Source organism: Elaeis guineensis, chromosome 16 (genome assembly GCF_000442705.2).
Source record: "Elaeis guineensis isolate ETL-2024a chromosome 16, EG11, whole genome shotgun sequence".
Classification (NCBI taxonomy): domain Eukaryota; kingdom Viridiplantae; phylum Streptophyta; class Magnoliopsida; order Arecales; family Arecaceae; genus Elaeis; species Elaeis guineensis.
The window spans coordinates 25,594,063-25,611,883 of record NC_026008.2 but is presented as its reverse complement, the minus strand read 5'-3'; positions in this window follow the sequence as shown (position 1 = coordinate 25,611,883).

The window sequence follows — 17,821 nt, the reverse complement described above, 5'->3', positions numbered from 1 at the left end:
GGTGGGAACGGCGTGCGATTGGAACCCGAACAATTATTGTTTTTTTTTTTTTTTTTTTGGTTTTTAAAGTTGGGCACTATGAGTTTTTTTTTTTATTTTTTATTCCTGTTCACGTTGAGTATAAATGTCAATTTCTATGCGAAAGCTGCATGTACCATTGGATGCCTTCCGAGGGAAGGATGAACGGCCACCTAGCATCCGCATAGAATTTTCCGTGCAATTTATTTACGGGGGTATTTATACGCGGGCGACGGTTACCGGAGTCCACGAGGAGGAGGTCTGACCCGGCACGCGTCGATTAACGTGCCAAAAATAAAACCCTCGATAGCGACTGGAGGTATGTTCACCGGATATTTTTAATATCCCAACTTGTGCATTATGATCAGAGCACACCCAAAACGAAACCGATGGAAGGATGACGCGGATAGACCGGGTTCGTTTGGTTGGAATGAAAGTCGAAATAATTATATTTTCTAATTTATTTAGATAAAGATTGAAATAAAAAATAAATTTTAAATTTTAAATAAATTTTTAAAAAATAAATTAAATATAAAAATATTTTTTAAAAATTTAATTTATTAGATAAATCTTATGAAATAGTATTTGAATATTTGAAGGAGAACAAAGATCAGATTTCAAGTACCTCCATTCATTTTAGGAATGTAGACGGGGATAGAATTTTTCTCAAATAAATAGTTATAATGGAGTCACTTATTTTTATTTTTTTATTGATGCCTAATTTTTTCTAACCAAATTAGATTTAAAAAATCTAACATAAATTTTAGATCTGATTGATAATATCAATGTCATGCCTTCGATCTGAGATAGCAAGCTGAAGGTCGCAGCAACTGCCGCACATTTATAGAAAACTCTTCTCACAAACATGTAAAACATCTTATCACGATATTAATACATCATAGTAGAATAAAATTTAAATAATTATTATTCAACTTTATGTCAAAATAATTAAATCAAATATCTTACATCAAATAAAATTTTATTAAAAATAATAAAAATAAATCTAAATTCAATGAAATAGATGATGTCAAGTCTCGTCTCTAAATTTTTCTTTCAAAAATAATGCTCATATTCATAATTTAATTATCTAAATTTGAAAAATAAAAGAGAGAGATGATGAGCTTAACAATCTAGTAAGTAATAAATATCTCAACTAGATATTTCAGATATTATATAATATTCAAAAACAATGTCATGAATAAACATAAGAATATATTTCATACTAATTCAATACAAATCCAATCTTTTCAAATATTTTTATATAATATAATCATAAATCTGATTCAAATCAAAACACTCGTAACTCAACAGTCTCGACAATAATCAATGTTTAACCCCCATTGATGGGATCCACTAAATACCAGCACACAACCCCCACTGGTAGGGTCCACAAATACCAGTATACAACCCCCACTAACAGGGTCCATTGAGTACCAACATATAATCTTCATTGATGGAGTCCACTGATTACCAACATATAATCTCCATTGACGGAGCCTACTGAAATATAGTTAGGCTGAGAGTATAAATTCGATCCATATCAAAGCACTTTTGTATCATAACATATCATAATTTTCACTGAACATATGTATAATCAATAAACTATAGTATTTCAAAATCACTTTTCGTCCAAAATATAATTTCATAAATCATGCATAATTTTAAATAATAATTATTTACTTTCAAATAAATATGAAATATCTCGAGAAGATGATTCATTACTTACCTTTCACAGACCACTGAATGAATAGATCAATTAACCTTTAAGAGACTCTTCAGAACCTATTATTCAAAATTATATTTTTATATTAATTCTAATTCAAAAGTAGATCTAAACAAATTTCAAATCAAAATCTCATTTAAGATCGGATCCTTCACTAAACTTGATCAAAATCATCAAAAGAGAGCCCTTCACTGGGTTAATCTAAAAGAGATGATTTCTAGAGAGAAATCCATCAAGAGAAAGAATCAATATAGAAAGAGAAAATTATAGAGAGAGAAAGATAGGATTCAAACTCAAAGTAGGGAGAGATGGAAGAGAGAGAAACTCTCTCTTCTTTTTCTTTTTTTTCTTCACGGAAAAGGAAACCCGCGTGTCCTCTTCCTTCTTTTCTTTCATGGAACAGGGGAGCTCTTGCTCCCCTTGCTCCCGAGCTTGGAGGACCCCCACCCCCGCAGGCATCCCTTAAGGCTGAAAGAGCAAATCCAAATGGCGACAATCGGCCTAGTCTGATGACTGATGGCGGCTGAGGCACTAAAAAATTAAGCTCAAAACTCAAAATAGGGGATTCAAAAAAAATCATGATTTTTAAGGGATTTTCAATAGAAAAACTCAAAAAAATCCAAGATTAAAATTAGGAAGGATTGAGGGAACAAGAGGGAAGAGATTTACCTGATTTAGAAGGGATTTTGAGTAGATTTTTTGATGGCCAAATTAAAAGCAAACCTGTTAGAAAAATGGAAAGAAAAGAGGGAAGAAAATAGTGATTGTTTTGGAGATTTTTCGGTGAGGAAAAAGTGAGGATTTAGGCCTTTAAATAGACCTCAAATAGAAAGATTTTAGAGTTCTAATTCATCTCAATTTTCCATGGATTTTAGACTCCCAATCCAAAGAAGAAAAGAACTCACGTGCGTTTCCCTCTTTGCACACTAATTTCCAACACGTGTAACCCGCGTGCATTCCTTTCTTTGCACGCTAATTTTGCTGACTCAAATTTATTATTATTAACTTTTTTAGTGTATTTTGTTTTAAAATTTTGGGTATTACATTCTACCTTCCTAAAAATAAATTTTATCCTCAAAATTTCTTATCTATCACCCTGCATTGTAAGCCTATGCATCCTATTGAGTAAGTGCATAAACTCTTCCCTGAGTTTTAGATTTTTGACCTCCATCCTTATTTTATCCATCATAAGTTCTTTGGCCAAATTGATTTTCAATCTTTAGTGGACAATTAGCAACTTTATGATCTATCTAACCATATTTTAAACAAGCACCTATATTCTAACAGCAATCTTTATCAATATGATTTCTGCCACATCTGGAGGACCACTCATCATCAATCTATTGAGTCTTGTTATCTATTGCTCCTTTAGCTGAACTTTTGATATTTTTGCTGGTCTGCATTATGTATCATTTAATCTGACTCTCTTTCTTTGTTTCCTTTCCCTTTCTGTATATTCTTCATTGACTTCTCTTTCAATTATCAGTACTTTGTTTATCACATCCGCATAAGTAGTGAATTCATACAGAATCACTTATTTTTGAATTTCAGTTCTCAGTCCCATCTCAAATTTATGAACTCATTCTTGCTTACCATCCACTAATCTTGAAGCAAATTTAGCCAATTTTATAAATTTTGCTTCATATTTAGTTACACTCATACCCTTTTGCTTTAGATAAATAAACTCTTGCTCTTTCTGAATCCTTATACTCCGAAAAAAAATACTGATCATAGAATACAATCTGAAATCTCTCCTAAGTAAGTATGTCACTTTCTTGTTCATACTTATACTGTAGTCACTGACACCAGTTGTACATTTTTTCTTGTAGTAAATAAGCTGCATATCGAATTTTTTTCTTATCATGGTACTCCTGGACAGCGAAGGCTTTCTCTATCTCTATTATCCAATTATCAGCCTCCAAAGGTTCAGTAGTCCCATTGAAGGTTGGAGAAGCTAGCTTTTTAAATGCCATAATGTTGCTCCACTATATTGGCTGCTCTCTATATTGTTGTGGTGGTTGCTGATGTTGCTATGCATCTCGTTGTGTCTATTATTATTCAAGCATTTACTGTTGTATTTGTTGTTGCATCTATATCATCCCCATTAGGGTCTGTATTAATTAAGCCATGTCTGGTTCTTGAGATGCTGTCGGAGTAGTTCTAGTAGGATTCACAACTCCCCCCTCTTGAAGGGTGCCACTAATTGGGTGGAGAGTGCTACCATCCTGTAGTTGCGATGCCTCTCTTGCAAGTCTTTGAGTAGTCCTTGCCATTCGACGGGGAGGCATTGGTAGTAAGTCCTTATTAAGTTCATTTATCTACTTATTATGATGGATTTTATCCCAATATTCATACTTTAACATCCCAGTTTCTTGATGTCTACCCACCTACACTCATGTCTGATTCAATGTATCATAATTTATCCACTTATGCTTTGATACTATATTAATTATTACACCTCCGATCCGAGATAGCGAGCCGAAGGTCGTGGTAACCACTGCACACTTATAGAAAACTCTCCCCACAAACATGTAAGGCATCTTATCATGATATCAATGCATCATAGTATAATAAAATTTAAATAATTATTATTCAACTTTATTTTAAAATAACTAAATCAAATATCTTACATCAAATAAAGTTTCACTAAAAATAATAAAAATATATCTAAGTTTAATGAAGCAGATGATGCCAAGTCTTACATTTAAATTTCTCTCTCAAAAATAATGCCCATGTTCATAATTTAATTATCTAAATCTGAAAAATAAAAGAGAGAGATGATGAGCTTGACAACCCAGTAAGTAATGAATATTTTAACTAGATATTTTAGATATTATATAATATTCAAAAATAATATCATGAATAAAAATAAGAATATATTTCATACTAATTCAATGCAAATCCTATCTTTTCAAATATTTATATATAATATAATCATAAATTCTATTTGAATCAAAATACTCATAACTCAACAGCTTCAACTATGACCAATATTTAACCCCCATTGGCGGGATCCATTGAATACCAGCGCATAACTCTCACTGACAGAGTCCACTAAATACCAACGCACAATCTTCACTGGTAGGATCCACTGAGTACCAACATATAATCCTTATTGATGGGATCCACTAGTTACCAACATATAATCCCCATTAATGGGGACACTGAAACATAGTTAGGCTGAGAGCAAAATCCGATCCATATCAAAGTACTTTTGTATAATAACATATTATCATTTTCATTTAATATATGCATAATCAATAAACTATAGTATTTCAGAATCACTTTTCATCCAAAACATAATTTCATAAATCATATATAATTTCAAAGAATAATTATTTACTTTCAAATAAATATGAAATATCTCGAGAAGATGATTCATTACTTATTTTTCACAGACCACTGAACGAACAGATCGATTAACCTTTAAGAGACTCTTTAGAACCTATTATTCAAAATTATATTTTTACATTAATTCTAATTCAAAAATAGATCTAAACAAATTTCAAATCAAAATCCTACTTAAGATTGGATCCTTCACTAAACTCGATCAAAATCATCAAAAAAGAGTCCTTTAGTGGGATAATCTAAGAGAGATGACTTCTAGAGAGAGAAATCGATTGAGAGAGAGAAAATTAATTTAGAAAGAAAATTTTAGAGAGAGAAAATAGAGAAAAAAATTTTGACTATCTAGAGAGAGAAAGGTAGGATTCAGACTTAGAGCAGGGAGAGATGGAAGAGAGAGAAACTCTCTCTTCTTTTTCTTTTTTTTCTTCACAGAAGAGGGAACTTGCGTGGTCCTCTTCCTTCTTTTCTTTTACGGAACAAGGGAGCTCTTGCTCCCCTTGCTCTCGAGCTTGGAGGACCCCCACCCCTGCCAGCATCTCTTAAGGCTGGAAGAGCAAATTTGGATGATGACAACCGGCCTAGTTCGGTGATCTGCGGTGGCTCAGGTGCTGGAAAATCAAGCTCGAAACTCAAAATAGGAGATTTAGAAAAAATTATGATTTTCAAGAAATTTTCAATAGAAAAATTCAAAAAATCCAAGATTAAAACCAGAAAGGATTGAGGGAACAAGAGGGAAAAGATTTGCCTGATTTAGATGGGATTTTGAGCAGATTTTTTGATGGCCAAATTAAAAGCAAATCTGTTGGAAAAATGAAACAAAAAGGGGAAAGAAAATAGCAATTATTTTGGATATTTTTTGATGAAAAAAAAGAGGATTTAAGCCTTTAAATAGACCTTAAATAGGGAGATTTTAGAGTTCTAATTCATCTCAATTTCTCATAGATTTTAGGACTCTCAATCCAGAGAAGAAAAGAACTCGCGTGCATTCTCCTCTTTGCATGCTAATTTCCAGCACATGCAGTTCAAATTTATTATTATTATTATTATTATTATTATTATTATTATTATTATTATTATTATTATTATTATTATTATTATTATTATTATTATTATTATTATTATTATTATTATTATTATTATTATTTATTATTATTATTATTATTATTATTATTATTATTATTATTATTATTATTATTATTATTATTTTATTATTATTATTATTATTATTATTATTATTATTATTATTATTATTATTATTATTATTTATTATTATTATTATTATTATTATTATTATTATTATTATTATTATTATTATTATTATTATTATTATTTTATTATTATTATTATTATTATTATTATTATTATTATTATTATTATTATTATTATTATATTATTATTATTATTATTATTATTATTATTATTATTATTATTATTATTATTATTATTATTATTATTATTATTATTATTATTATTATTATTATTATTATTATTATTATTATTATTATTATTATTATTATTATTATTATTATTATTATTATTATTATTATTATTATTATTATTTATTATTATTATTATTATTATTATTATTATTATTATTATTATTATTATTATTATTATTATTATTATTATTATTATTATTATTATTATTATTATTATTATTATTATTATTATTATTATTATTATTATTATTATTATTATTATTATTATTATTATTATTATTATTATATTATTATTATTATTATTATTATTATTATTATTATTATTATTATTATTATTATTATTATTATTATTATTATTATTATTATTATATTATTATTATTATTATTATTATTATTATTATTATTATTATTATTATTATTATTATTATTATTATTTATTATTATTATTATTATTATTATTATTATTATTATTATTATTATTATATTATTATTATTATTATTATTATTATTATTATTATTATTATTATTATTATTATTATTATTATTATTATTATTATTATTATTATTATTATTATTATTATTATATTATTATTATTATTATTATTATTATTATTATTATTATTATTATTATTATTATTATTATTATTATTATTATTATTATTATTATTATTATTATTATTATTATTATTATTATTATTATTATTATTATTATTATTATTATTATTATTATTATTATTATTATTATTATTATTATTATTATTATTATTATTATTATTATTATTTATTATTATTATTATTATTATTATTATTATTATTATTATTATTATTATTATTATTATTATTATTATTTATTATTATTATTATTATTATTATTATTATTATTATTATTATTATTATTATTATTATTATTATTATATTATTATTATTATTATTATTATTATTATTATTATTATTATTATTATTATTATTATTATTATTATTATTATTATTATTATTATTATTATTATTATTATTATTATTATTATTCAGTGGTGTCTTGTACTTACCATCTTGTTATCACCGAGGAGAAAGATAAAGATCACTAAAGGCCAAAGTAAAGTGTTTGATTAACAAAGAGAGAGCTTGCAACATGGGGCTTAATAAATCATGTTTGATAAGTTATGATCATGATGGACCGAATGTCTTTTGGTTTAGAATTATTATGAAATTGGGTTGGAAAGAGCATAGTGTTGGACCTTTTGCACCAAAGGAGGATGCACCTTCCCTCACATGAATCCACCGTTGGATTATGCAATGGCAACTAACATTTGGCATGCTTTAAGATCCATGCAGAGTGCCATCCAATGGTCAATATTATGGAAGAATCATTCTTTCATGTGAAATATACAACCCAAACTCCTGCAAGAAAAGGATAACAATGAGAGCTAACGTCCAAAGCATGATACGTCTGGGAGATGCTTTGGAAATTATGGTTGCAAGAATACTTTGTGTTAAATAATCACCACCTTGGTTGCATGACTATGACAATTTCCTTTACCTGTTCTACCAAAAAGTGAAAAAAAAAAAAAACTTCCATCACGCTTCATTGTTACAACTAATGGAGTTGACAAGGACAAGTGGCGGGGGGCACAAGAAAGGACCACTAAACCCAAGGAATGTCAAAATATCTAGACATACGGAAGGAGAAGAAGGGTATTAAAATAAGGGATGCGGTAAAGTGGCATAAGTGTAAGAAAACAATGGCAGAATTCATGCATCTGGAACAACAAGGTAGGAGTCCTTATCGCCCTATTTTGTGTATAATATTTGGACCTATAATTTTTCAGCTTCGGCCATTTTGTTGTATACATTTTTGTACACCGATACAGCTTCCTTTTGGTAATATCACATTTCATCTTCTACCACCAAAAAAAAAAAAAAAGAAAAAAAAAATAAGAAGATAATGTGCAATTTTTATTAGTAAATATAGACCCCAAAATTCTTAGCAAGACGCAAAAGGTACATGGCTGGTCAGAGGTGATTATTAGCCAACTTTCAAACTTTAATAATTGGAGCAAAACAATTTTTCACTCTCCAATTAAGTAAAGAAATTGTAAAAAAAAAATAAATAAATATGTAAAACTATCAATTGTAATTATAAGACCATTAGAGTAGTAAGAATTTATGCTTACCAGCCAATAACATAATCATAATTACCAAACACTTCCCCTTTATTTTAAAAATATCATATCTATAAGTTCATTTGTAATCTAGTTCCCACATTTCAAATTTATTTTTCCTAATCACGGCTATAATGAATTCACGGATTAATCGTGTCTTTTCTATGCATTGTATGTGAAATTTCATGATCTTCAAAGCTTCACTAGAGTTTTTTACCAATTTACCCATTATACTTTCCAGGGTCCACCACATACAATGCATATGCATATATGGACCCTATGATTCTACGAAGAAATAATTTACACCAGAAGCCATGTGAGAATTTTCTTTTTTAATTTATTGGCAGTAGTACTGGGACAACAAGAAGGAAATAAGTTTTTTTTTTCTCTTTTTTTTTTTTTTTCTCCATCCCTTGGGCAAGGGTTAAGCATGCAGAATAGGTGGGGCTGGTGAAGAGTGGGGAGCGAGATATTGGGATTACATTTTATTATTTTCTTTTTTTTTCAAAAAGAATGCGGTTTTAGGCCTTCAAGGCTAGCTATTGACCCCTAAGACCCCCTAATTAGTAGACTTTCAGCTTTATTTTCCAGTTTTCAACATATAGAACTCACAATATTCTAATGTAGAAGCCTTAATTAGTTTTCATGATATAGCAGTCCCAAAGAAATTAAAACATTTAAGTCAAAGAATCCAAAATGGAATAGAAGGATTACAAACCTCTTTTTCATTATCTCTTTTTTTTCTCCTCCTCCTTTTTATTTTATTTTATTTTTTTTATACTACATCTCAACAATCTAGCTAGTAAACAGAAGCAAATGTCACGTTAATTAAATTTGATCAAATCAAAGCAAGTAAAATCACATGAGTCTTGTTGAGACTAAATAGATGTCAGTTGTGAAATCATACTAAGGATAAAAACTTAGGTTGAACAAAATTTGGCCATGAATATGGATCAATAGGCTGAAAGATCATGTCTTGGATGTTGATTGGCAAAAGATCGAGACGATCATATTGATCCTAAATTCCCAAGAACAAATGATGGTATTGTAAGTAGGAGATGGTCAACACAAGTTATATCAAGATAAGATAAAGGCCAATAAGATACGATTATCATTCTAGTAATTGATAAATGATCGTACTTGTATATATACTGTTGAGAATGTGTCCTAAAGCCAATTGTCTAACTGTAGATGATTGTACATTTTATATATGAATTATAAATAAATTAATAAATATTATTTAGTAATTTATCATAATTTTTTTCATCTTTCTAATTTTTATGATGAAGTCCTTAAAACTATTAAACACTCGATAAAGGAGGATTTATCGAATAATTCTTAAATCTTGTTCGCAACCAAATGATACATTATTAATAGGATAATAATGCTTATCAAATATAGGTCGTTGTGTGCCATATGAGTTGGTTGTCCTCGTAACCAAAAAGTGTGGAGACACTGGTGTGGTATGTAGGTGAAATATAGGAATATATTTTACTGAACGTGACTCAACCGTAGAGAGCTCTACTGTTAAGAGCTACTCGCAAAGGATATAGATATAAATATCCCTCTGACTTGAGATCATCACGGTGACTTGCAAGTAACTCTTTGTGCTTTGGTGTTGGACTATCTATATTTTAATATAGTAACGGAAGGTTTCAGGACACAGTCAAGTACTTGCAAAATCTGTGTGTAAGTCAAAATGGGATTGATCACTTTTGGTTTCAGGAGATAATACTATACTGTGTTTCAATTTAGTAAAATCTTGATCAGGATAATCACGTGATCAGTCATGGGATTTATAAGGTGGAAACACAATATGGATAACTGATTAAAAGTTTGACAGTTTAACTCTGAGATCATCCTATGCATTGAGGGTCAAATGGATGAATTATACGGTAATCATATGCTAAGGTTCTTGAATGTTACTTTACAATATTTTGATCTATCCAGACGTTGGATATCGTTGCTAGATGGTCGCTTTGATTAGTATAAAAATTAGTTTCTGTACTACTGACTTAGTGTTTGAATTAATGGGATCACATACAATAGAAGTTCCTGTCTAATCAGATGGCTGATTAACGATTATAAATTATTGAAAGATAAAATCATCAATATGATTGATGATTAATCTTATGTAAAAATTATGATAAAATAATTTACTAAGAGTTAGTAAATTATAGAAAGATTAATTAACAATTAGATTGCTAATTAGCTCAATTTATTTGAGCAATGAGATTCGGATCAAGTTTAATCGAATTAGATTCAATTAGGTTTGACCTAATTAGGTTATAAGATAACCTAATCGCTAAGGAAGAATAATCTCTGATTTGATCAGAAGTTGGGCTCAATTAATTCTTAATTAGATTAAGATTTAATTGAGAGGATCAGGTTCCTAATTGAATTAGGTTCACTAATCTTCTTTGGGTCTAACCAAATGAGTTTTGGTTTGAAATAAAATTGTAGAACCCAAGAGACCAATTTGGATTGGACTACTCCCATGCGCCAACCACCTAATCCATGCCCCTTTTGTCTTCATGCAAATTCTGAATTTACTTGTTGAATTCCCATGCAAAAGGATGCTTCTCGTCCCTCCTTAATGCCCAAGTGGTTGGGATAAGCTTAGTTTAAATTTAGATTTAAATTCAACTTAAATTTTGAATTCAAGTTTGAATGGTTTTGAATTTGATTCAAACTAATCTAATCCTTATCTCATCCTAACTCCCTTGTACACCAATCTTAAGAAGGCATCTGTTTTGTGCATACAAAAGACCTTTCCATTGAATATTTGGGAGTGTGAAACCTGGGCGTGCATGAGATTCAGATAAAGGTTATCACCATGAGAAAGAAAGGGGTGGGCATGAGGCTTTTTGGCATGAGTTCCCTAGGGTTCTATCTAAGGTTTTTGGGAAGAGAGAAAAAGAGAGAAAAGAGTTTCTCATCTTCACCTTCTTCCACCACCTCATCTTCCTCCTAAAACCTTCTTATTCTCTGGAGGAGTCTGAGAGATCGAAAGAAAAAGCCAGATCAGCCATCAGGAGAAGAACTTTGCAAGGGAGCTAGTACCCTGGGAAGTTCATCGGATCTCTGATCGGATCAGGAGCTTCGTGTGGATACTTGTGGAGACCAGACATCTGTGTGACTGTGGTGCAACTAGAAGAATCAGCAAATCCATAGTAATCAGCTGTGATGAATATCGACCACGCTCAGATATTGAGATCTAATCTCAACTTCATTGTAGATATGATCTACATCGTAGATACGATCTATGTTTTTGATTTTAGATTTCAAACTATGCATTTTATGTAATGTCATAAGATCCTTGCTTAGGTAGTTTTTAGATCAGATCTAATGTATGTTTAATTAAAATATTTAATCATGATTAATTTTGTTATATTTATTTTAAAAGATTTTAAAATTACATGCATGAAACTATCCTGCAAACTTTCATATGTACAATAGAAAGATAGATAATAGCGATTACGAAAACTATCGGGAGTGGAGACCAGATGTGGAAAGCAACTATTCAAGTAGATAATTATTGTATTTGAGGACAGTTGTTATATATTAGTATAAACAATGAAATTATACAATATAAAAGGATCCTTGACAATTAATCTAGTCAATTTATCTTTATTTTTATCTTTGTCTTAGTTTTTTATACTAGAAGTAGGCGTAATTTAAATTATCTATCATAACCCAATACTGTACCATTGTCGTAGCCCAACACTACTATATCCTTCTATCATAGTTCAGTGCTACATCTCTATCTATTTCTATCCTCTTCAACTTGTGGTGTGATGATAGTAAAAATCCTTGAAAGTTAAGATTTTTAGATCCACATACATTACTCTCTATCCTCCATTCAACCCACATATTTTCGATTAGTTTAACACTGGTGGCACACCCACACATATGGAGATCTCATCAAAGCAAGTTTGATGATATGCCCTCTGCCTCCAACCAACTAAGTTTCTCAGGATCTTGAGTTCTTTGACTCATTCTGAATAGAATGAAAAGGATGATTGTACTCCCACACCTTTTTTCCTCTAATTTCTCTTTGGTTCTCAGCCAATATATAAGATGAGAGCTCCTAGATCTAGCTAGAAACAACAAAAGTCCCCAAAAGCATGGATGAGAGAGTAGACCACTCTCTCCCACATACATGTATAAATACATAAACACATACCCATATATGTATAGTATATAGATATAAATATACATATATGTGTATACAAATTTACAAACATATATATACATACATATATACATATACATATATGTATGTATATAATGTATGTATGTATACATATTATACATGGAGACTATACAATTGGATTGTATATTTTATGTTCAGTACTCCTAATAGGAGTTAATGAATTTAAAAATTAATGATAATCCATCCAAATTAAAGATCTATTGTATCGATCAATATCATCTATACCACAAAGAATACTTGAAAATTAGAAATATATTTCGGTAGTCTCTAACCCATGCATGAAGTTAGAACAAAAATAAATGATATCAATTGCACTAGTGTAGTAATATATATGATGTGGAGCTGAAATATCTACTTTGTAGATCATGATCTACATATCTTAAACAATGAGTAGGCTTAAAAACATTCCTTATGTTTTGATGATTATTAGGTTAGAAACCATCAAAATATATGTAGCAAATATTGCTAATGACTATTCAATTTCGGTTGCAATACCAAGTTTTCATAAATTACTATGAGATATAGATGAAGCAATGGTACATAAGTCTATCTTTGGAAAACTCTTCTATAATATTTGAGAGTTGAGTAGTATATCTTATATAGAAGAGAATTTTGGTGAGGCTTCAATTGGAAAAGAGCATGAGAGAGGTCTATTCTTTATTTTCTAAGTTTTCTTAATAAAAGTTATTTTCTTCTTCAAAATTGCTCTGACAATTCTTGTATTGTATATTGTTTTTCGTGCTTCAATTATTGATATTGGGTTAGCATTATCCTACACAAGGAGAATCATCATTTGTGATGAACTTTGTATGAGCATTTTAGTCATTATGAGCCTTTATCTTATTTTAATATTTTAATATAGACTAAGGGTGGGCTCTACATGATGAAATATAAAAGTTGAAACCCTTCTTCCTCTACTTCTTCACTCTTTGTCTTTCTCCCTTCTTTAATCCCCTCTCACATAACCACTCTTGTTCTAATTCTAGTTTATTTTTTGATAATTTTTATCGATATATAAAAAATATTGATATTAAAATTTTAAAGGCACTCACATATGCCATTAAAATAAAAATTTTTATCGATATTTTTTTTAAAAATATCAATAATTAATTGTCGATATTATCTTAAGACAGCACGTAAAAAAATGATACAAAAATATCGCTAAAGATATTTATGATATTTTTTCTGATCTATAGCGGTACTTAAAAATACTGCTAATAGTCATTTTTATTGTAGTAGTAATTTTATCTTTGAAAAACTCTTCTATAATATTTGAGAGTTGAGCAGTATAGTCTTATATAGAAAAGAATTTTGGTGAGGCTTCAATTGGAAAAGAGCATGAGAGAGGTCTATTCTTTATTTTCTAAGTTTTCTTAATAAAAATCATTTTCTTCTTCAAAATTGCTCCTGCAATTCTTGTAGTATATATTGTTTTTGGTGCTTCTATTATTGATGTTGGGTTGACATTATCCTACACAAGGAGAATCATCATGTGTGATGAACTTTATATGAGCATTTTAGTCATTATGAGCCTTTATCTTATTTTAATATTTTAATACAGATTAAGGGTGGGCTTTACACGATGAAATATAAAAATTGAAGCCCTTCTTCCTCTACTTCTTTACTCTTCGTCTTTCTCCCTTTTTTAATCCCCTCTCACGTACAAAACTATTCCTTTTTTTCTTCTTAAAATTCTACTTAGGTCGAGGGCACTAAAGAGATATTGGGAAGGATTCTTCTTCAGTGAAACTATTTTGTAAGGCTTATATATGAAGTGAAATTTTGGTTTGTGCATCATTGTTTAAAGGTTGGTAGTCAGACATTTTTATTCTTTAGGATTATATGATATATAAACCATATCTTTGGAGCATAGATGGCATTGTTTTAGTCATATATATGATGCTGATTATTTCTATTTCTATTTTTTTTATGTTGCAATCCCTTTCATCTACGTTACAATATGTTTAATTTTCTCTAATTGTTGTACCTATCATACAATTCTATGAGACAATATAGTGATCAATATTCTATAAGGGCTGCTGTATGGTTTACTTTTAACGCGAATCATTAAGTTTCTTATGGTAAAACGTCAATGTCTATATATGAGAACCAGTCTTTTCAAAAAAAAAAAAAAAAGATCAGGACAGGGGAAACCTTATCCCTTGCCCGATCCCGTGCCATGGGAGAAGTTAAGGCCGCGAGAGTGGCCAGATGGGTATCATACATCAGTGGGGGATGTCCAAGGGTTGTTGGATAGATTACGTCAGGGAAGTCCAACTTAATCCGAGGATGATCAAGTTTATCTCCTTCTCTCCCTCTTCTTCTTAAACCCCACCACCCTTCCTCTCGATCCACCATCGAAGCCCTCCCATTCCTTTCTTCCTTACCTTCAACAATTGCTAGATTGCTGCATTCAAGCCGCCATCACCAAAACGCTCCTCTGCTCTTCCTATTTTTTTTGTTTTCCTCTTCTTTGAGCTTGTTTTGCCGAGAATCGATAGCACCGATTGAGTCACCACTGCCCCCAGCATCTGGCACTACAACAAAAATGATCATTAGAGGTATTTTTAAGTACTATTATAGATAAAAAAAAATATTATAAATATCTTTAGCGATATTTTTATAGTATTTTCTTATGTGCTGTCTTAAGATGGTGTCGGTGATTAATTATCGATATTTTTTAAAAAATATCAATAAAAATTTTTATTTTAGCGGCATATGTAAGTGTCTTTAAAATTTTAATACCGACATTTTTTATATACTGATAAAAAATTATCAAAAAATAAACTATATATTTTAGAATTAAAATAAGAATAGGATTTAAATCAATGATCTTTTATTTGAATAGTAGGCTCTTAACCATCAACCTATAACTTATATTATTAATATATAAGTATAATTTATTTAACTTATTAACATACATTTACATCATTAAATAAGTAATGTTAAGAATATATATGTGTAATAATATATTTTATAAGATTGGTATAACTAAATTAATCAAGTTCTATATAAAATTAATAATTTAAAATTTAGTGATAATTTTTAAAATCTTATAAATTATGATATTATTTATCGATATATTTATTAAATATCATAAAACATAAATTTATAGTGGTATTTATAATAAAATACCATAAAATATAAATTTATAGTAGTATTTATAATAAAATATCATAAAATATAAATTTATGGTGGTATTTATGATAAAATATCGCTAATAAAATAATACTTATTGAAAGATAGTGGTATTTTTTACCAAAATACAGTAAAAAAAATTTTAGCGACTTATAATAATAAATGCTACAGATAATTTGCCGTTAAAAATTATTTTTATTATAGTATGGTGTCCTCACCGCCACCACCTGATCGTCGACCTCATTCTCTCTCTCTTCCCTCCTTGCTCTCTTAAAAAGGCCACAGAAAACATGTGTTTGGCTTGGGAAGAGAGGGAGAAAGAAAAAAAGAAAGAAAGAGAAAGAGAAAAGAGAAAGAGAGAAAAGGAAAAAAAAGAAGGGAAAAAAAGAAAAGAAAAAAAGAAGGGCAGAGAGAAAGCCAAATTCTTTTATGAAACTATCCTATTGATTAGATCCTAATCTAATTAGATCTAAATCAATCTAAGATTTTTAGATTTGTCCCATGATCCAACCCAATCATGATCTAGACCGAGCATCTCTTTCTTTTTTAGATTAATTGAGTCAAATTAAATAGATTGAACATTGATTTTTCTTTCTTGTGTACCTCTTTCAGCTGATCAAATCAAGTTTAATAAGTCAAAATTTTTATTGATTAATGAAATAGACTTGATTCAAAATTTTGATCAAGATCTGAAGAAGCACAGATCTAGGGATCAAGCCACGTGCCGAAGATCGTAACTTTTAGATTCGACTGACTGTAAGTTTCTTTTGATCTCTGAGTTTTTAATACATATTCATATATTTAAAAAATAGATTTTATACCTAAAAATTATTTAAAATATTTAGAAGTTATAAATTTTGGAAGTAAGTATTTTGTGCATAAAAAGTTATTCAAAATTATGAATCAAATATGATGTCATCTTAGCATGATTACAAAATTTAAAATGAGATGATTTTTTATTTTAATATTACATGATCTTTGGAAACAAAATTAGATATGTTTATCATTGCACTAATTTTGAATAGAATTACTCTCTTATTTCTGAAAATGAGATGTGGAAAGCTTAATTTGATTAATTATAAAAAATTAGTTATGATGAAATTATGAGAACAACTCTCTAATTAGACTATGATATAGGTCTAACCAATAAAAAAATTATTAGCTATATATCAGAAACTTATTTCTTTCAAGTCTAGCAGTTAGGGCTGATCATTGCTAAAGCTAGTTCTTTTGAACCTAGCCAGTTGGGACTGATCATTGGTACATGCTAATGAGTCACCTTTATATTGTCACGCTTCAAATCCGAGATATAACACGGTCATACTATCAAGAGGTACAGCCCATGATAACATGAAGCCAATATTCATCTTCTTAATTATAATAACAAATGTATCATAAATAAAAGAAATAAAAAGATTCAATTCAAATTTTTAATTAAACTAAAACTGGTTCAGAGTATTTAAATCCAAAATCAAATATAAATTTATATCTCAAAATTCATAATTATTTACTACAAGTTTGTGATCATCAAATAACTAAACTTTTGCTACCAAATTTCTAAGCTTACTACACAGATCCTCAAGTTTAAATCCTTCATCAGTCCTAACCTTTTTTCTCTATAAAAGAAAAAGAAAATAAAAAGAATATGAGCTACACTAGTCCAGTAAGTAAAACTTGCGCTTCCTTATCAGATCAAGTATAAGTTTTTCATGATAATATAATATTTAAAAAATAACAGATAATATAAAATAAAATATTTCATAGAGCATATAATAAAATA